This window comes from Microtus oregoni, unplaced genomic scaffold, assembly GCF_018167655.1.
Source record: "Microtus oregoni isolate MIOR12 unplaced genomic scaffold, Mior012 000017F_ref0000208, whole genome shotgun sequence".
Classification (NCBI taxonomy): Eukaryota; Metazoa; Chordata; class Mammalia; order Rodentia; family Cricetidae; genus Microtus; species Microtus oregoni.
This window is the reverse complement of record NW_024543076.1, coordinates 7,232,976-7,255,715: the sequence shown is the minus strand read 5'-3', so window position 1 is coordinate 7,255,715 and position 22,740 is coordinate 7,232,976.

Genomic DNA, 22,740 nt, shown 5'->3' with positions numbered 1-22,740 from the left:
CACAGATGATTAGAAATGGGCTAAATTAATATGTGAGAATTAGCCTAGAAGAGAATGGGCCAAGCAGTGTTTTTTTTTTTTTTTGGTTTTTCGAGACAGGGTTTCTCTGTGGTTTTGGAGCCTCTCCTGGAACTAGCTCTTGTAGACCAGGCTGGTCTCGAACTCACAGAGATCCGCCTGCCTCTGCCTCCCGAGTGCTGGGATTAAAGGTGTGCGCCACCACCGCCCAGCCCAAGCAGTGTTTAAATGAATACAGTTTGCGTGTTGTTATTTCAGGCATAAGCTAGCCGGGCAGGCGGCCGGGGGTGCTGAGAACGCAGCCCCGCCGCCCTTATTACTACACATTGTCCAGTGAGTGGCATGATGTTGGAGCAGCTTGTCAACAGTAAAAGAGTAATGTCTGGACACAACTATGATGCTCTGCATTTATGATTCTGTGAGCCAAGGACATGTACAGACCACTCTGGGAATAGTTTGCCACTTCTTTCAATGCCTGGAGCATCAGTTAGGCTGGCCAAATGTCCGGAGACTCACTGGAAGAGCCTAACTGGGGCCATATGGTGGGGACTTAGCTCTGGTTCTCAGACAGGTTACTCACATCTCTGTGTGGCCACTCTAAGTGCCTAGATTGAGCTCCCTTGAAGTATGGTGGTGCTTAAGAAGGAATAGTTTAAAGTACCTAGCAAAGCTCTCACGGTCCCACAAGGTGCTGTGCGGGATGCTGGAGTAGAAAGAACCAATGGCTTCATCCTGATGTGCACCCTATAAGCTACAAGGAAAGATGTGACCACCTGCACAATAGCAGAACTGCTCTTGTGGGGTAAGTATTCACACTCTGATTGGGTTGGAGGTTTGCTGCACACTAAGAATCATGAGGTGTGATGGACCTGAACAGCTACTCCTGATGATGGAGGTTATAGTCTCTGGGTGGGGACAGAATACTTTCATTCAGCTAAACTAGCAGTGTTAAAGTCTCTTCTAATTATCTGTGTTTATAACCGTACACAAATGCTGCTCTCAGCCTTAAGCAGAGAAGCCTCTCTTTACAATGTAGCGTGGTAGAGGCAGGCGGATCTCTGTGAGTTCGAGGCCAGCCTGGTCTACAAGAGCTAGTTCCAGGACAGGCACCAAAAACTACAGAGAAACCCTGTCTCGAAAAATCCAAAACAAACAAACAAACAAAAAAACCAATGTAGCCTGGTGAATGAAAAAGATGGTGAACAGCTTGTAAGAACCAACAACAAATGAGGGCTCTACTCTAAACACGATGTCCCAGCCCGCTTTCTGTTGTGTGATAAACACCCGACCACAAACAATTTAGGAAGAAAGGTTTGTGTTTATTTGTTTGCAGGTTATAGTTCACGATGGAAGGAAGCCATGGCAGGAGCTCAGTGCAGGAATCTGGAAGCAGGAACTGAAGCAGACGCCAGGAAGGAACTCTGATCTCTGGCTTGCTTCCTCTAGCTGGCTCAGCTATCTTTCTTTTCAACATTTTTTCCTTTGAGAATTTCATACATAAGTGTCCCTGCTCCAACCTCTCTCATGTCTTCTCCACTATCTCTCGACTCCATGATCTCCTACTAGTATTTCGTATTGTTTATACGTATATAAGTTTAGGGATGATGGCTGAGCAATGCCAATGCCAATTAACATCCCAATGTGGATAGCGAAAATATCACAAGGTCACACCATTAGATAAAGAGCTACAGACAATTAATAATTGCTAAAGAGGGCGAGAGACGCACCTTTCTTACGCAGCCTAAGCCACTGTTTAGGATGGGTCCTACCCATCCATGCTGGGTTCTTGCACTTCAGTTAACTAGCAATCAAGAAAATGCCTCACAGACATGCCCAGAGGCTGATCAGAGGAGATTTTCCTCAGTTGAGCTTTCCTTCTGCCTGGGTATCTCCAATTTGTACAAAACTGACAACTGAAAGTAACTATGACAGAGGAAATTTTTACCAACCCCTCTGAGACTCAAGGATTGCAGGAGAAAATGGGGGTAGAAGAATCTAAGAGCCAGGGGACTCTGAGGGGAGTGAAATGCCATCTTATGGGCAACACACAACCATTGCAGATCTCAGAAGAGCTATGGATGGCTACACTGGGTCTGCACAAGAACGGACCTGTCAACATTCAAGACTGGATTGAAGAGGGTCTCGGGGGCCCTACCTACCCCTCACTGTTGAACTATCTGCTGATAGTTCAGAAAGAGAGGGAGTCATGGCCTTCAGGTGTACCCACTGGTGAACCCACCAAGCTCCAACAGTGTTTCGATCCAATAGTAACATATAAAGCTCATTAAACTAAACGGGTCACAAAACAAACCCCAGGGAAGTGACTTGTAAGGAAGAGGGAGGGGCGATAGGGATGGGAGAGATGGCAGTGGGAGACAGTAATCAGTAATATACGTGTATGAGGTTGTTAAAGAGCAGCATTGAAGACGCAACCCCAGTGTTCAAGTATCTTTTAAACATTTTTGTACCAAGCTTGTCAATGTCCCATTAACCAAAGCGAGTCATATATAGGGATACACCCAGAAGTCACCATGGAAGAAAAGAGTGGGGCAGAATAGAGGGGTAGGGGTTCATTGCGACGGCTGGGAAGGTAAGAAATGAACATTCTCAAAAGTAGTAGCTACTTTGCAAGGCGGAAGTAAGGTTCAGGCAGGAAGGTGCACAACGAGAGAGTATGACTTCTTGACCGCGGTCTATTTCTAGACAAACTTGTGCTTCCTGTAAGATGTGTTTTGTTCTCCTCTAAAATGTCAATTCCACACAACTCAACATTATACATTTGATAAATTTTACATTTTTAACTTCGTACATAATTTATAACATAACATTTCATCAAAAGATGAAATGGCACACCGACACAAATTAAATACATTTCGAAGATCTCAAGTGCATCTTGGAACAGGGCAGAGAGAGAGACAAAAGGCACAGTGTTTTTCAGGGTGGCAGTGGAATTCCAACTGATGTAAATTTTCTTCTTAGGCTTTTCTTTTTATATTTTTCTGTGCTTTTCAAGTTTTTTACACTAGCCATTTATCATTTTTAGAATCACTGAGATTTCTTGAAAGTAAGGCAATATTTACACCTCCCACAAAATGAGGGGTGTTGTAATAGCCTGGGTTCCTGTGACAAACCCCTATAACCCCAGAACTTCCAACAGGGGTCACATTCTCTTTCTGGCTCTTTTTAGCAGGACCACCAGGAGTTACTTTCGGAGCAGGGTGGACAGACAGTTCCCCGAGCTTCTCCGGGCTTCTCCAGATAGACTGTGATAAAAATGAAATCCGAATCACTTGCCTTGGTCCTTGGTTGTGAATAGTATTCCAACCCCGTAAGTCCAGATTCAGTGCTTAAATGAGAACTGTCAGTCAGGAATGGAGAGAGCAAAGAGGACAACGAGTGATGGATTGCGGTGTCTTGCAGCCCACGTTGTGAATCACATCCTGCAGATGTGGCAGCGTGGACTTTCTCTGAGGGCCATCCACAAAGTCCCCCTCTCCTCTAATTTAAAGTCATAACTGAAGTCCTTAGTGCAGTGACCCAAGGGAAGCTATGGAGGAGGAAGGGAGTGCAATTTACATCTAATAAATTAAGCCTGCAGTGCTCAGTCTGCTAGATGGCCTTATAAAAGCTACCCAAACTCCGTGCCTCAGTTTCCTCATGGATAAACTGGGGACACAGTAATCCTCCTCCAGGGAATCAAGGGAAATAGCATACCCAAGGCACTTGGCCAGTGCATCAAGAGCACTGATAAACCACGACACTCTCACCACCAGCCTGGGAGAGACATGAACACGTGTCGTGGCAAGTGCCCACACAGGACCTGTCACGGCCAATGTTCACCCAGAGAACAGCGGTTGCGTTGAATCCACACCACCTCTAACCCTCATGATTCCTGTCACGTTATAATACCATATCAACATTATTGTCTTCATTTTATAGATTAGAAGAGATCAGATGGTCTGAAGGCCCATAAGCTGCCCCAGACCCCAGCATGAGAACAGCCCAGTCGTCACTATCACTGTCCGAAGATGTCACTGCTCACTGGAGAGAAGAGGCTGGGAAGATGGATGGGATACAGTGGACAGGAGCTTTGGGCTTGGTTTTTGTTTGCTGGTTTGTTTGCTTAGCATTTATTTATTTGTGGAAGGACACTTTCAAAAACTCTTTGGAAGTGAGTTGTCTCTTCCCACCAGGCCCCGGGGACTGAACTCAGGTCATCAGCCTTGGAAGCAGGCGCCTTTACCTGCTGAGCCATCCTGCTGGCCTGTGGCTAGGCGCTTCGAGGAGACACATTCCTCTATTTTTTATTTTCCTACACTTACTCCCCCAAAGCCTGACTCCCAAATCTTTTTGGCCTCTGTGAATGCACAGCAAGCACTGTGAACAGCGTGGATGAGAGAGCTGAGAGCCCCATCAATACACTGCCAGCTACATGACCAAGGCTGAACATTGGTGCAGGGAACAGAGGCACTGAGAATCCGTTCCTGGACCACTTCAGTATAGAAAACAGTTGGGTCCTGAGCCATTTTACACACCTGTACAAGACACAGATGGAGTCGAGAGATGAGCACATGGGTACAGGGGAAATTCAAATTCCTCCCCTCGCTCCCCTTGCCAAGGCTCATGGAGAAGGAGAAAATAATCTGCTTTTCCCAGAGTTCCAGCCCATCTCCTTATAATTCATTGCTGTTTGGTGCATAATAAGTGTTTATCATAAATAAATCTTTTGGGGACAGGACTGGGTGTAAATAAATCAAACCATATACACAGGCCTCTTTTCTTCTTGTTCTTCTGTAGTCAGGAAAACTTCAGGGGCAGCATTGGGAAATAAACAACGCTTACCAGACTTTGCAGACTCCGTGAGGCTTCAGCCTCAAGCAAGTCTGTAGCCAGGAGCTGCTTGTTTGTTTCCCGGCTGCCCAGACCCAAACAATCACACAGAAATTGTATTAATTACAACACTGCTTGGCCAATAGCTTAGGTATATTCCTTACCACCTGAACGTGTCCCTAAGAGTTCCAGCCAATGTTTAAACCATCTCACTCTCAGGGGCTACACCCACCATCTGCCAGCAAATACCCCCACAACGAGAAACTGAAAAAGGGTCTTTCCCCCAGCTGAAGGCTCCTGGAAACTTAAATAGTCCCCCCAACAACTGAGCCCAAAGTCTCACACCTGTAATCTCAGTGTGAGGGAGACTGAGACAGAAGGATTAGCACAAGTTCAAGGACAGCCTGGGCCACATAGTGAATGCCAGGCCAGCCTGAGCTACAGTGTAAGACCCTCTTTCAAAGAAAAAAGAATGTCATGCCCCTCCCCGACTTTCCTTTTGCATTATGAGGAGTTTCATTTTCCTCCGTTTCCTACTCATCTTTGAGCACCTCCTCAAGTCTTTACACAGCCAATCCTAATTGATTAATTATTTCCAATTTGGATTTTTTTTTATTGAGAAGAACTTTGTCATACAATATATTATGATAACAGTTTCCCCTCCCTCATCTCCACCCAAATCCTCCACAATTCCCCACCTATCCAGTTCCATGCCTTGTTTCTCTCTCTCTCTCTTTAGAAAAATGTTAGGCAAATTTAAGAAACAGATCAGAATAAAGCAGGAAAAAAAAAACAAAGAAAAACCACAAGAAACACAAATCCATTCAGACACCCCCCCACACACATACACACCATAAAACACCAACTCAGAAGCCATAATTTATAAGCACAATACCAGTAAGGTTTTAAAAAAATGTCATTATGGGGAAAACCCTCCCAGATTCTTGCTGTGTTGTTCACACTAACCTTAAACTCATGGGCTCAGGGGAACCTTGGCCACAGCCTCCCAATAGCTGGGACTCTAGGCACCACTGCAGCACCTGGTTTAAGTTTTCAAACCATCTAGTATTCAAATTTGGATACTGGATGAGGATAATATAGTCCATCCCTGGATGCTGCAACTCCCAAAGTGAGCAAGATTTGGGCTACCGAAGGCAGGAAACTATTCAGCCAACATAAACAACAGAGATCCCATTGCTGGTTTGGGGATATAAGTCTTCACATGACAAGGAGCAGGATTAATGATTGAAGTTAATTTTAATAACAGCAGAGAACTGGCCTGGCCATCAATTCTTCCACTCAGTTTTCTTAATGCATATTTATGATTTCACTTTAGGGCTTGTTGATTTACTCTGTTAGCCCTCAGAAACCCTGACACTTTCTTTCTGTGGTTCTTGAAGCATACTAGAAATTCCTCATGAGTCTGTGGCCAAAGGTTAGCCTTCAAAGGGGTGAAGACACAGCACAAATGGGTCATGCCGCATTTGAGAACAGGCTATGGTGAGCAGGATTCTTTGGTGACCACAGAAATTGTTCCCCTCTCCCACTTTGCAGCACACTGTTGCCTGCTGCAGCAGGTCAGGGGCAAAAGGCAAAGGAACCAAACACTTAGTGGCTTAAACAACACATTTGTTCTCTCAGAATGACAGGGGTCAAAAGTCCAAGGTGGATTTTGCTAGGTAGAAGTCCACAGCAGTGTATCCAGGAGAGAACCATTGCCTGTGTTCTCCCTGCCACTAAAATTACGCTCTTTGAACTCACTGACTTCTGGGCACCTTGTTGTTAAAGCCAGCTGGAGAGCCTGTGCCCCACTGAGCCTTTGCCTTCTTTAAAAAATATTTATTTATTTACTTACCTATTTATTTTGTGTATGTGTGTACACATGCAAGCATGTGTTTTGGGTCCATTCCCATGTGTGTGGGTCTGTTTATGTGTGTGTATTCTTGCATGTATGCACACATGTATATGCATGTACAGATGTGTACACATAAGAATACATAAGCATGTATTCTTGGGTGTGTGCACGTGTGTGTGTGTGTTCTGGCATGTGTGCACATGTGTGTGCATGTGCCTGTGCAAGTGTGTGTGTGTGTGTGGTCAGAGGTCAACCTAAGAGAGTCAGTTCTGCCTTTTCACCATGTAAATCCTGGGGACTGAACTTAGGCCATCTCTGCCTCCTCTGATGAGGACTCTGATGGTGACATTTATAGTCCATTCACATAATCCCACTAGCTCATCTTCTTTCATTACAACATCCTGTTGTCATGTAAAGTGACATTCACAGTGTGTTCTTAGGATCCAGGCAGCTTAGAATGAGACATCATTCAAGATTTCACAATCCTCTTAAGAGAAACTCCTTCTCAGAGAATCATCTCTTACACTCTAAGGTCTCAAAGCCTTTGCACGTGTTGTCATTTGCTTATCCCGGTACCCTTTCAAGGCACATAGGGCCGAGCATCCCCAAAGCAAACAAAAGGGCAGTTCAATTGGATGGGTGAATCTAGAAAATACAGCCAGGGGTTGAGATAGAAGAACGAGCCCAACCTAGGCTATGAAGTTAGCCATTTGCCCCACGGTGCCTGGATCTCAGACTACCCTGGAGACTGAGAAGTAAGACATCCCACAGGGTGAAGAAGCTGGTCTTTCACCCACTAACTCCTTGTTCATTTTCAGCTAAAGTAGCTTTGGGGCAGGCATCAAATGTTCTCTGTGTACAGTTTCTCAGGCTCTCAAGGCCTGAGTTCCCTAGTGGGGAGTTTTAGCAGTAGCCTAACTGGGGACTGAAAGCCTAGAGAGCTGGCCAGGACACCAGTGGCTGCTAAGCTCCCTGCTGGAGTAGGGACACTAACTATGCCCTATGTTAAAGACTTGGCTCCCAAAGTGGTGCTATTACTAATGCTAATAGTAGAACCTTGAGGTTGTAGGACCACTAAGTCTATGTCCGTGACATTCTTCCAAAGGGGGTGGTAGTACTCCAGTCTTGTCCTCTGGATTTGCTTCCTGGGTCATCTGGCGAGCAGTTTACACCAGCACCAGTCACGATGACCATAGTAGGAGCTCAGTACCTTCATGAATTAAGACAGAAAATCATCTTACCATCAGAAAAAACAGTATTACCCATCACAAGACAGAAAGGGATTTTTCTTAAAGGAAAAAGTCTTAAAAATTGTGATTTTTTTTTTCTGGTGGGAAAGCAAACAATCTGGATTTGTTTGTTTTCTAAGATCTATCATTTTCTTCTCTGGTGTTTGGTGATGTCTACAAGAAAAAAAGAACTAGAAAAAGGCCAGCCCAGTACTGTAGAGTCTCCAGGCCAGGCGTCACATGTCCCAGGGAGAACGCAAGTCAGTAACTACTGTCCACAAAGAAAACACTGTGGGAGTCCTGCTCTTCTTAAAGATTAGAGCCCAGAAGAAATGGGTTGGCCTTGGGAGACCCACAGAGGTTGTGTGTCAGGTCCCTGGAGGTAGCCTGAGGACCAGTGGGAAGTTTTACATTTAATTCTTTCTCCTGTTCTAACCTAGGGCACTGTATGTGTGTCTGAGTGACGGCTATGTGGGTTGTTACATAACCTTAATTAAACTAACCCCACAACACGAACAGGATTCCTGCAACGAAATCTCACCCGAGGATAATACCAATACTACAAGCGCAAGCAAATGAGGCAGCTCCCACTCCCGGCCAGGGACAAAACGCTCCGTCAGCCACATTAAAGCCACGATATGCTCATCACATCAGCCAACGGGTCGACTGAAAGTTGATGAAATCCTTAACTCCCCCTGAAATCTAAACCCACGGTCACTATTACAGACACTGGACTCACCCTCAGTGAACGCCCCTTTGTACGGGGTGGAAAGGCACCAGTCCGATCAGCAAGGAATTTTAAAACATCTCCCTCACTGCTGTTTCGTCTCTTTTGACTCTCCCATGCTGTGTCTGTTTCTAGGATAGGAGGAACAAGGGGAGAACATGGAAACCTCTCATCTTGATTACTAGGCAGTTACATGGAAGCCCTGTCTTCTCAGGTTTTATCTCTGATCGTGGCAAAATGAGTGCTGAGGTATAAGCACGCTATTAATCCCTAAAACATCCGATGACAACCACAGCCTATCAGTGTCAAGGTGGAAGAGTGAAGTCAAGCAACTACGTCAGGAATGGGATTAATTATAGCAAGAGGCTAAGCAGACAGGCAGATGCCAAGACAGAGCGGAGCAACTGGCATCTCTGATGCCAAGGATCTCAACTAGATCGTCCCCGTACTTTCCACAAAGCCTGTCCAGTAACCTGAGTGGCCACAGTTGAGAAAACTGGTAATACTAAGAGTTGGCAAGAACATAGACCATCCAAAGCAGTCATGCCATGCTTGCAGTGAAGGAAACCTCAGACACAAAAGATGTGTCATGAGCTCATTTTTTAATGTCTAAACTCAATAGAGTAACATGTTAAAATTTAATTGAGTTTGTGTTACATAGGTTTGTTATTGTTATTGCTGTTGTTGTTTGGTCATGGCTGACCTGGCACTCACTAAATAAGTCAAGTTGGCCTTGAACTCAGAGAGATCCACCTGTATCTGCCTCTCCAGTGCTGGGATTAAAGGTGTGCACCTCCACATCTGGCTTTATCTTACTATGTTAATATCATCAACACAAATCCTATGTCCTTTAAACAGTTCTAAGTGAAGTGGAAAAACACTATATATAACACTTTTTAAAGTGTTTGCTAAATTAATAATTTTAGGTTCACATTCAGAGCAGTGGGTTTCCTCATGACGTCTTTGCACGTTTGCACCATTATACTTTGCTGGTTTTCCCCTTCCTGGGCCTCCTTTGCCTAGTTCTTTCTTTCTCCTCTAAGTCCCTACTTCTGCTTTCCTATTATGCATATTCCATTCTTCTCTGTTTTCCACCTCCTTCAAGATCCCTTCACCCTTCCACGGTGCCAGCCCATGTGCCAGCCCACAGCTCCTCTTTCCCCACATCCTCACCAACGCGTGTTGTCAATTTCTTCTTGATGATCGCCATTCTGACTGGAGTGACACAGACGTTCAGAACCGTTCTCAGATGCACTTCCCTGGAAAATGAGGAGGTCGAGCGGCTTTTCATGTATTTGGAGGCCATTTGTATTTCTTCAGTTAAGAAGGATCTATGCCAATCTTACTCCCTTTATTGGTTTGGGATTTCTTTGGTGTTTTGTTTGTGTGTGTGTGTGTGTGTGTGTGTGTGTGTGTGTGTGTGTGTGTGTGAATATTTCTGGATATTAATCCGTTGCCTGGTGAGTATTTGGCAAAGACTTTTTCCCATCCTACAAGCTCTTTGCTCTGCAATTGTTTCTTCTGTTGGATCCCTCTTTGTTTTTCTGGCATGTGTCGGTTTTCTGGACTGTTCCTTGCTTCTGGAGACGGCTGCAGGAAGTCCTCTCCAAGGCCTCTGCCTTGGCGAGCTTTTCTCAGTTTCAGGTCCTGTGTTAAGGTCTCTGATCCATCTTAATTGGTTTGACTTGATAGATTTCTGATACTTTCCTCTGTTTCTCTTTGGGATGACAATCACTACTTCTTACCCTGACTCTGTCTTTCACCAGCTGTCACAGAGGCCACCACTAGTCTCCTGTCTTACTCAGACACCCCAGACAAAGCTCTGGCAATAAAAATTTAAAATAAGACAATTTTTATGTTACCTTTTTGGTGTCACACTTAAAAAATAATTTTATAGTTTCTTCTACCTAACATCCTCTCCAGGAGGAAGGGAGCCAGTTGAGGTGACTCTAAATAAAGGGGCACCCCTGAGACAGGCTGCAAAGTCCCCAGCTTTTAGGGCAGAATGTGCTTCTTGACTTTGCAGGAATCTGTATTTTAACATCTTTGCAAGGCACTCAGTAAATGGTGCCTTCTCCACATGGTGCTTACAAAATTGAAACATACATCAAGAAAGTAGCTCGTGGAGACTGAGCCCAGACCTATTACTAATGGACACTGCTCTACTTTTGTCTCTCTTGCTGCGATAAAACACTCTGACCAAGGCAGCTTAGGGAGGAGAGGGCTTTTTTGGCATAGAACTCCAGGACACAGTCTATCATAAGGGAAGGTGAGGCAGGAACTCAAGGCAGTAACCTGAAGGCAAGCTTGCCCTTCCGGTCCCTTTGCCCCCATTCCACAGCCAAGAAGCCCAGCGGGAACTCTTAGGGCTCTGGTTCCCAGCTGACTCACAGGCGAGCTTATGCTCAGCTAACTGGGCCACCCGACAGCGATTAGCAGTCAAGACAATCTCCAACAGATACGCACACAAGCCGACCTGTTTCCTAATGGAGTCTCTCATCTCTAGTGACTCCAGGCTGTGCCGAGTTGATAGTTACAGCTAGCCAGAACAGCCACGATGCTGGACAATATGGCTGTCCATTGGCCTAAGCACAGTTACTAATTCTTACCTCTTCGGCTGTCTTTCAGGGATGTCTCAACATTTCTACAATCCCAATAACTCTCTTCTTTTTCCTGAGACTCTGATGAGCTTAATCTCAAAACACACACTCCCAGAAACAGCTCCATCTTTCAGTGTTAGCATCCTGAAGAAAGGGGGCACATATTCTTGGGCTGATGTCTCCGTCCATCAGACAGCTTCATGCTTCATGATGTATATATTCTACCTCCCAGTGTTGCCATTTCAAAAGTCATATAACACTTTATGTTTTTCATAGTAACTCTAACAACTATAAATAATATCTTGATATAAAAATCTTGGCATATGACAGTTGTGAGTAAATTATTTTCATTTCTGTCTAATAAATAGTAAAATGAGTTGGCAGTAGGCGTTGCCATAGCAGATCTAGTATCAAAATTTTCAATATGGCCCTGCATCAATATGTTTAATGGAAAGGAGCATTTTTAAGATGGTGAAATGATGCTCAGAGGACACAGTTTCGGTAAGGTCAAAAGATGACATTGAGAGATCTGTTGTGCATCATATGTGCAATTAGTAACAAGATATTGCACCCTGAAAACACACAGAATATCAATAAAACAGCAAATATGAGTGCTCCCTCTGTAAAAGGGGCAAAACATATATCCCATAGCTTGATCGAGTCATTCTACAACACACATACATACCACACACACACATACACACACACACACACACACACACACACACACACACACAAGCTTCTGGTCATATGTTATAAGTACATAGATTTTTGTCAATTAAAAAAACAAATATTTTAAAAAGAAAATCAGATTAATCTTTTTGGGATCAAACCCATGAGAATTCTCTATTCCCAGCTCGTTAAGATTCCTGAGAGTCTATTTTATTACCCTCTCTTTATTCCTATCCCAGAGATCGTTTCTGGACTCAAAAGAGAAACAATGTAAGGAAGGCAGGCTGGTGAATAGGCTCCATCCTTGGAGCAAACGGTTGTTCAGTCAGCCTCAATATTACTTCTCCTATTTCATTAGACTTTTCAAAATTTTCCGGTAACAACACTGTAAATTATTGCTTTGCACACAAGATTTTATGCCACTGATTATTCTCACAGGAGAGACCGCAACAGTGATCATACCTGGGCCAAATGGACAATAAACTCTGTAATGACTTAACAAGAAAGTTCTGTGGTGACGAAATCTACACAACCCGACATGGTAGTCAAGAGCTGTCTGTGACTACAGAAACTCAGATAGCACTAGAAACATAGATAAGACAACCAAGAAATGGAATTTTAATCAATTCTAGCAGTCTCGTGGAGCTTATGGTTGTAATAGTAGACAGTACAGCACATGCATTTCTATGTCTTATTTACCTCACCTCTGGAGACCGCCATGAAATGACCCCTCCCCCGCATTCTGATTCCATAGCCTTGAACTCAATGGCACAGGCAGAGCCCCGATGTGGGTGTGGAGAATCCAAGGGCAGTAATGAAGGTTCAGGTCATGCCCCAACCGTCAAGCCCTCCTACACATTTGGCGGTCCCAGCGGATATGAGGTCAGGCCAAAAGGACTTTAGTAATTTCATGAAAATGGGCTGGTGTATGTATGGAAAGCCTTGAGAGACTCTTGCTTCCAGAAAGTCAGATGTGACCTTGCTTCTGCATGAATGGTGGTCCCCAACTGAGAGCCTCTGGTGAAGCAGGGATGAGGTGAGAGGATCCGTCTCTATACTTCAAGATCAAACGCTGGTTTATTTGATGCCAGGGCTGTTTTTTTTTTTTTTTTTTTAATCAACTAGTAATTCTTCTCGACTTTCTTTTTCTTTTTCTTTGACAGGGTCTTTCTATGTAGTCCTGACTGGCTTAGAATTCACCATGTAGACCAGGCTGGCCTTAAACTCACAGAGTCTACTGAGGTTAAAGGTGTCCACTGCCACATCTGGCACGTTGTCTTAAATACAATGACCATAAAACAGGCTTTCAAGGCTTTTCATGTGTCTGGATAGATTCCTTGCAATTAAGAAGTAGTCTCAGTTTATTCCCAACACCCGTACGCAGGAGTCCTCATCTCGGCACAGCTGTCCGCAGCCCTGCTACTATTTTCATAGACAAATTTCATGGGGGAACATGGCATAACGTTGTCACTGAAATTTGCTTTTCTTAGATCTCTGCACACAAAACGCCATTACAATACCTGTCTTGGGAACTGAGCAGATGGCTCTCTGGGGCCGTATTTGCTGTGTGAGGATGAGGGCCTGAGGTGAAATGCCCAGTGTAGCAAGCTTTGTCGTCAGACCTTCTTGGATCAGCAGCCCACAAATCATGACAGGGACTTATTATTACTGTGAAAGCTTGGCTTTTAGCTTCGGCTTGATTCCAGCTTGCTCTAGAGCTGCTTCTATTAATCTGCCTCCTGTCGTGTGGCTGCTATTTTTCCTCAGCACAGCACATCCGACTTGCTCCGAGTCTACTGTTCTATCTCCACCTCTCTTCTTTCCAGAGTCCTCTCTCTCCCCAGGAATCCCGCCTATTCTCTCCTGCCTAGCTACTGGCCACTCAACTCTTTATTAAACTAACCACGGTGACACATCTTCACACAGAGGAAGCAGATATCCCGCAACACCCCAGCATCCATGTAAAACGTCAGATATGGCCACCTGCATGACTGGAACCCCAGGCTGTGTGGGGTGGAGACAGGAGGATCCCAGGAGCTTGCTGGCTGCCAGTCTGGCTCCAGTTCCATAAAGCACGTATCCAAAGGAATACGGTAGTGGTACAACAGGATGCCTGGGCCTCCTCTGGCCTCTATGAGTACAGAGATGTATTCCTGTGCCCACATGTATGCAGATACTACACACATATACAGCAACTCACACACATATACTCACAAATTAGTAAAAATAAAACAAATGCCCCATCTTTTCCATTTTTATCTCTCGCCTGCACCCACTCACCTCTATCATCTTATTTATCTTCTCCCCTTAGCAGAAAGGTTTTTATTCCCCTGCCTCCAGATCTTCTCCCTTCCTCTCTCTTAGTCATATCAGGTGGATCTCAGCCTCCCCACCCCACAAGCACTGCTCCTCAGGGTGGCAGTGACCTCCACGGTGTTGACCCTAAGGTCACGTTTTACTCTTCAGCACACTTGACCTGTCCTAAGAATTGGCACAATATTGTTTGTTTTTTCTTTCATTTGTTTATCTGAAACAGTCTCACTCTGTAGCCCAGGATAGACTCAAACTCATGACCATCTTCCTGTTCCATCTCCTGAGTGCTTGCCTTACAGGCAAAGTCCACCATGCGTAGCTTGATACAATACATTTTGGAAGACTTTCTTCTTTTGTCTTCTTAAATACATTCCCGTGTTTCCACCTTACTGGTCAGTTCTACCCAGCATCTTTTACTAGTTCCTCAGTCCACAGACTCAAAATACTGTTTTTTTTGTTTCTGTAAAAAATCATCCATATTTAGTATATACAATTGGACAAGATGGCGAGTAGGTCTATGGTCTTAGAGATGAAGATAGATTCGTGATACTTACCCCCATACCAACTATACCACTTACGTTTCCACAAGCAGAGTCCCAAGGCTCCCTTTTCCCTACATACTCCCAACACTTCCCTTCCATCTTTCTAGTAACGGCATGAATCATGAATCTCATCGTGGACTTAATTGGCAGTTCCTTGATGATTAGTGATGTTCAACACTTTAAATATGCCTGCTGGTCATTTGTGTATCTTCTTTTGAGTTCCTTGCCTATTTAAAGTACTAGTTAATTTGACACTAAGTCATTTTAGCTTTATAAATTGCCTAAGTCGGTATTCTATTGCTGTGGAGAGACACCTTGCCCCTGCAACTTTTATGAAGGAAAACATTTAATTGGAACTTGCTTACAGTTTCAGGGGTTTAGTCTATTTTCATTATGGCAGGAAGCATGGCAGCACACAGGCAGAAGTGATGCTGGAGAAGTACCTGAGAGTCCTACCTCCAGATCCATGGGTAGTAGGAAGAGAGAAACACTGACCTGGTTTGAACCTCTGAAACTTCAAAGCCCCTAGTGACACACTTCTCCCAATAAGGCCACACCTCCTAATCCTTCTCAAGTAGTGCTACTCCCTGGTGGTCAAGCTTTTGAATCTATAAGGCTATGCCTATGGGAGGCATTCTTATTCAAACCATCACATCTATCTTTTGATTACAAATTCCTTATCAGATGAATGATATGCAGGGATACTTCTCCATTATGTAGATGATTCACTCTACTGAATGCTTCTTTTGATAGGCAAACACTCTTTTGTTTGATGTGATACCATTTGTCTATTTTTTTTGCCTCTCTTCTGCAAGTCATATTAAACAGCATTTCATCTATTTTGAATTGCTTTTGTATATAATATCAGATAAGGTTCTAACTTCACTCTTTTATATGTAAAATATTCTGTTTTTCCAAACACAGTTTGGTGAAGGACTACCCTTTCCTTATTTTGTATTTCTGTCAACAGTGCTAAAAATCAGTTAACAGTATATGGATGTGTTTGCTTCCAAATGCTCTGTTCTATTCAGTTGTTTTGTGAGTCTATTTTTATGCTGGAATCATAATGTTTGGAATACATAACCTATGATATAGTGTGATCAGAAACCATGAAAGATCAAGTTGTGTTCTTGATTAAGATGCTTTTGGATGGGGGTGGGTGATGGTTTCACATGAGACACATTTTCCCTGTTCCTGTGAAAAGTTTCATTGAAAATTTGACAGAGATTTTGTAAGTCCACAGAGTCTCTTGAGAAAATGCACATTTTTAATGATATAGACTTCTGCTCATTTGTGTATCTTTCAAGTTTTCTTATTGGTGTTTCACAAGTGGAAGTTTTCAGATCTTCTAACTCTTTGGTCAGGTTTATTTATAAGAATGTTATTCTTTCTATTGCTCAACATCCTTAGTCATCGGGGAAATGCAAATCAAAACAACTCTGAGATTCCATCTTATACCTGTAAGAATGGACAAGATCAAAAAACACTGATGACAACTTATGCTGGAGGGGATATGGAGTAAGGGGAATACTCCTTCAATGCTGGTGGGAGTGCAAACTCATACAGTTACTTTGGAAATCAGTATGGCTGTTTCTCAGGAAATTGGGAATCAATCTACCTCAAGAGCCAGCAATAGCACTCTTGTGCATATACCCAAAGGATACTCAATCATGACACAAGGTTACTTGTTCAGCTCTGCTCATAGCAGCATTATTCATAAAATAGTTAGAACCGGGAAATAACCTAGATGCCCCTCAACCTAAGAATGGATAAAGAAAATGTGGTACATTTATACAATGGAGTATTACTCAGCTGTAAAGAAAGCAATGGCATCATGAAATTTGCAGACAAATGGATGGAACTTGAAAAAAATCATTCTGAGTGAGGTAACCCAGACCCAGAAAGACAAACACAGTATGTACTCACTCATAAGTGGATATTAGATGTAAACAAAGGATAACCAAGCTACAGTCTACAGCCCTAAAGAAGCTAGAGAGCAAAGAGAATTTAAGAGCAATACATGGGCTTCCCTAGGAAGGGGAAATAGATAAGATCTCCTGGATAAACTGGGGGCAGGAGGTAGAGGGAAGGGGATGGGGGGTGAGAACATGAGGGATCAGGATAGTCGAGTTGGGGGAGGGACAGAGAGGAAGAGCAATGAAAGAAATGTCTTGGTAGAGGGAGCCATTATGGGGTTAGGGAGAAACCCGGTGCTAGGGAAATACCCAGGAATCCACAAGGATGACCCCCAGCTAAGACTTCTAGCAATAGTGAAGAGGGTGCCTGAACTGGTCTTCTCCTGTAATCAGATTGATGACTAACCTAATTGTCATCATAGAAGCTTCAACCAGTAACTGATGGAAGCAAATGCAGAGATCCTGGGCCAAGCTCTTGGGGTCCAGTTGAAGAGAGGGAGGAAAGATTATATGAACAGGGGAGGTCAAGATCATAACAGGAAACCTACAGAGACAGCTGACCTGAGCTAGTGGGAACTCATGGACTCTAGACCAACAGCTGGGGCAGCCTGCACGGGAGCCGAACTAGGTAGACTGCATATATAGGTGACAGTTATGTGGCTTGGTCCTGTTTGTGGGGCCCCTGGCAGTGGAATCAGGATTTATCCCTGGTGCATGAGCTGACATTTTGGAGCCCATTTCCTATGGTGGGATGCCTTGCTCAGCCTTGATGCAAGGGGAGGGCTTGGTCCTGCCTCAACTTGACATGCCAGGCTTTGCTGACTCCCCATGGGAGGAGGCTTTACCCTTTCTGAGGAGTGGATTGGGGGGGGGATGATGGGAGGGGAGGGAAATGGGAAGAGGGGAGGGAAGGGGAAATGTGGTTGGTATGTAAAGTGAATTTAAAAATTTTAAAAGAAAAAAGTTTATAAAAGAATTTTATTCCTTCTAATTGTTTTAGAAACTGGATTTTTAAATTATTCTTTTTATATTCCTCCTTGTTATTATATAGTAATATAACTAATTTATTATGATTTTGTGTCAAGAAATTTTGCTGAATTAATTTATTAGTGTTGACAAATTTCTGGTGGAATCTTCAAGGCAATACATGTGTGTATAGATATATGAAATATTGTATCATCTTCAATCAGAATTTTACCTTCTTCCTTCCTGGTTTGGATGCCTGTTATTTGGTCCTCTGATCTAGTTGCTCAAGAAAGGACTTCTAGCCCCTTTTCAAGTACAAGTATAGAGAATAGGCATCTTCCTCATTTCTAGTCCTAGAGGAACTAGAAGCTTCAGCCGTTCACCACTGGATAAGGCACTAAGTATGGGTTTGTCATATGTGGCTTTTGTTATGCTGGGAGTATTCATTCTAAACCCAACCTTTGAAGAACTTTTATCATAAAAGGATGGCCAATTTATGTCCGATCTTTATAGACTTTTCCTGTATATATTATTATAATCATTTAAATAATATCCTTCATTCTATTACTGTATTGTGGCATATTTACTTATTTTCATATAAAAACCCATTCTTGAGTCTCTAGTACAATCTTATTTGAGCTTCATAGTATGTTATTTGCAGACAGATTTTTCTTTGGGCTGCCAGTTCACACACATACATAAAAAAAAAAAGGCACCAAGATTTATTATTATTTAGGAAAGCTCGGCCTTAGCTTCAGTTTGTTCCTAACTAGTTCTTATAACTTAAAGTAACCCATATTTCTTAATCTATGTTCTTTTGTGTGGTTCAGTTACTTACTCTGTACTGCCCATGCTGCCTTCTCTGCGTCTGGCAGGTAACTTCGCCTTTCTTCTTCCCAGAGCTCTCTCTGTTCAGAAGTCCCTGCTGTACCTCCTGCCTACCTATTGGCCATTTAGCTTTTTATTAAACCAATCGCAGTGGCACATCTTCACACAGTGTAAAGGAATATTTCAGAACAGTTACTGAATTCAATTTGCTAGTATTTTGTTGAGAATGTCTCATCTACGTTCATCTGAGAATGTCTCCATCTGCGTTCATCAAATATGTTGCCTTGTAATTGTCTTTTCTCATGGGGTAGCTTTGACATTAGGGTAATTCTGGACTTGTAAAATGGTCTTAAAAATGTTCTCTTCAATTTTGAGGAAGAGTTTAAGAAGGATTAGCATTAGCTTTTCTTTAACCATTTGACAGAATCCACAGAGAAACCGTTAGAGCATTGGATTTTCATTGCTGGGGATACTGAGTACAGATTCAGTCCCTTACCTGTTGTTATTGGTCTGTTTATATTCTTTGGTTTATTGAGATTTTTTTTGATAACTTAGTCCTGGGAGGTCACATGTTCTAGGGATTTATCCATTTCTTTGGAGTTCTTTTCTCTTTCATGTTGTACATAAGTGTATCCAATTTGTTTCTCTTTTTAAAGGACCTACTGTCAATTTTATTAAAACTTTAAGTTTTACTATCTATTTATACACTTCCCTTTATTATTTATCCCTTCAACTAACTTTGGATTTAATTTGCTTTTCTCCCCTAGTATCTCGATGTGTAAAGTTGGGCTGATTACCTCGGTCTTCCCTCTTTCTTCCTATAATATTTAGCTTATAAACTTGCCTCTGAGAACAGTTTTGGCTGTATACTGTAGACTTTTATATGGTATTTCAATTTTCTTTGTCTCAAGACACTGTTTTTTGATCCCTCTTTGAACCACTTATTCAGGAGCAGGTTGTTTCATTTTTACGTAATTGTGAATTTTCCAGTTTCCCTCCTTATTGAATTCTGGCTTTATTCTACTATAAATGTAGTAAAATCTTGATGTGATTGCAGCCTTCTTAAATAAATTTAGTAAGCCTTGTGGTTTAACACATGATCTATCCTGGAGAATATGTGCGCGATGAGGGGACATGTAGCCTGGTGCGATTGAACGTGACGGTCTACGTATGTGTGCTGTCCAGGTCTGCTGCAGCTTTACCGCTGTACTATTGTTATCACTAGACAAAACTCCCTGTCTTCATCTTCCAGTTTCCAGAAGCCCCACAGACCAGGGTCCTGTAGCAGTAGGGAAATTGAGGGGGGAAAGATGTGATGTGTAGTAAGGAGGCCCCTGAAGGGAGATGAGTCCAGGGTATGCACTTCACTGCCAAATATGTGGTTGGCTCCATGCCTTTGTCCCTATGCTACAAAACTGGCTTCAGCCTAACGGTGACTTTGTAGCACCTAGAAGGAAGACACAGAACACGCCAAAGCTGGCCCATTGTTGACACAGCGCCATGAGCACACAGACACTGATATCCAGGGTCTCTCACGAGCACCTTGTAATCTGTATCACTCTAATCCACGTGCATGTCTTATTCTCTGTAGTTCTAGAGAGGCAGGCTGGCTCGTCCTACCCGTCTGCCCGGTCCCTAGTATAGCACCATGCACATCATAATCACTCAGGTACAAATAACTGAGAAAAATTAAAATGAAACTTTCTGAATTTTATCTGTATAATAGAGTCAGGGTAGCCACCAAATCCCATCATACCAGGACTTGGGAAGTAGAGCGGTCCTTGTTTCCTCCCCAGACACCCACTTCCCAAAGCCTTGTTTTGTTCTCTGAATTTTCTCTTACAAGAGATGCTTTTGTTCATGATTGTACACCTGCACAGGATTGCAAGAACTGCTTAAAGTTTTAGAATTCTGGCACTATCGGTCCACATGGGCAAGAAAGTAAATATGGAGATGCCTCTCTATCCCTGAGTGATGACTCCCATCTCCACCCACTGTCAGTGCTGATGTAGGCAAGAACACCTGCCATTCAGAGACCATCTCAAGGTACTCCCAGGAAAGACTGGCTTGGAGAATGAGCCTTATAATTAAACAGTAATTGGGGTTTCCTGTGGTTTTATGCCCAGGTCTTACCCAGTGCCTAAGGAGATGAACTGCATGGCTTAAGAGGCAGAATGGAATTCACTGCTTCTACAAATAAGAGGAGGCCTTTGCCTGACAGCCCTGCTTTCGTGAGAACCCAGTTGGATTTCCAGTGCTATAGTTGGCATATCTGCGCAATACTGATGTCAGTTCAGCCCCTCAGAAGTGGCTGCCAGAGAACTGAGGAAGAATAGAGCTGAGAAGGGGTTCAGCCAATTTCTCCTCCAAATATTTCCTCCATCTGAGTCCGGTGGCAGATTAGAAGCCTCACCAGTGAAACCTGGTGAAGGAAAAAGGCAAAGATAACACCCAACCATCTCCTTTCTTGCAAGAGAAAAGATTTATAAATGAGTTGTGTCTGAGAACCTGTGTGTTCTGGTGTCCTTTTCTGTTGTCCATCCTGAGAGAAGTCATGGCAGGGACTCAAGACAGGAACCGGGAGGCAGGAACTGAAGCAGAAACCACAGAATAGAGCTACTTACTGGTTTGCTCTCCATGAATTACTCAGGTATCTCATGGACTTCTCATTCAGCCCAGGACCATCTGCGCAGGGGTGGCACTACCCACAGTGGGCTGGACCCTCCCACACCAATCACTGCTCAAGGAAATACTCCAATAACCTTTCCTATCAGCAATCTGAGGAGGACACTTTCCTTGGGGTTTCCTCTTCCCAGATGACTCCAGTTTGTGTCAAGATAACAAAAATATAACAGGCACATTGTGTCTGTGTATCTGTGTATCTGTTCTGTGTATCATGTGTACAGGTTCATATGGGGTTTACACATGTGCTTGCCACCTGGGTGTGAAGGTCATCGGTTGAAATTGGGTGATTTCCTCTATTGTGCTCCACCTTATCATCTGAGACAGGGTTTCTCACTAAACCTGGTGCTCATGCATTCAGCTAAGCCAGCTAGCCAATGGGCTCCAAGCATTGGAGTCTCGATCCCCATTTCTGGTGTTTAGGACATGCTACCACACCCAGCTTTTAAGTGGCTAGGCATGCAAAATGGAGTCACTATGTCTGTAAAGCAGGCACTGTACCAACAAAACTATCTCCTCAGCCCTGTATATAAATTTATTTAAAGTGAGATCTCGGAAGGCACACAGGTGGCAGCCAGGGAATATCAAGAAAGCAAGTGAAGATAATACAGCTCAGTTCAAGACAGGAGGACCAGAAACTCACTCTGAGCAGTGACTGGTCTAAAGACCATGGGGCGGAGGAACACACCCTAAACCTGGCTCTATAAATTCTATATAATGAAGTGTTCCTCCTTCATTAGCACAGTCTGCTGTACAAAATATCGCAGGAAGGGGGGAACTTAAAACATCCCACCAAGGAAGAAATCCCAACTGTCGTGATGATCTTTTTACGTGTATGAGTGTTCTGCTGCCTGCCTGCTGCCCACAGAGCCAGAAGGCGGTGTTGAGTGCCCTGGGCCTGGAGTTAGAGATGGTTGGGAGCCACCGTGTAGGTGCTGGAAACTGAACCCAGGTTCTCTGCAAGATCAGCAGGTGCTTTTAACTGCTGGGCCACCTCTCCAACACCATGATGTGATTTTTTTTAAACTAATGTACTTTCACTGTACTTTGCCTGACAATATGTGCCCACTGGAATGTCTGTTATGGGGAAATCAGCCATGGTATAAAACTAAAAGGAGAAAATTTGGGAAGAAGAAGGGACTCAGAGGAAGAGAGAGTAATGAGGATGAATATGTTCAAAATATACCAATACAGGTGTGAAAATGTCACCATGAAGCCTAATATTATATATAACTAATATGTTCTAGTAAAAACAAAATAATAAAAATAACCTTAAAAGAAGAGGAAACCTGGGATGGTGGAGTGGCTTTAGTAGGGTCAGGGAGATAGCCAGAGGACTTAGGAGACGAAACTCCAGAGGAAAGAAAAACAGCTTCTAGTTCCAACTATGCTGTTGGCGTACAGGATATAAGGAGCTCACTGAGAAAGGGAAGCTTGGAGGACGGGTGAGTTCCTGCTGGCATTTGAAAGTGAGCTGTCTGAAGATGATCCAAAGAACAGTATCAATCAGGATGCTATAAGCCGGAAACTGAGGGACCAGGACGAGTGAAAGAGGCTGAGGA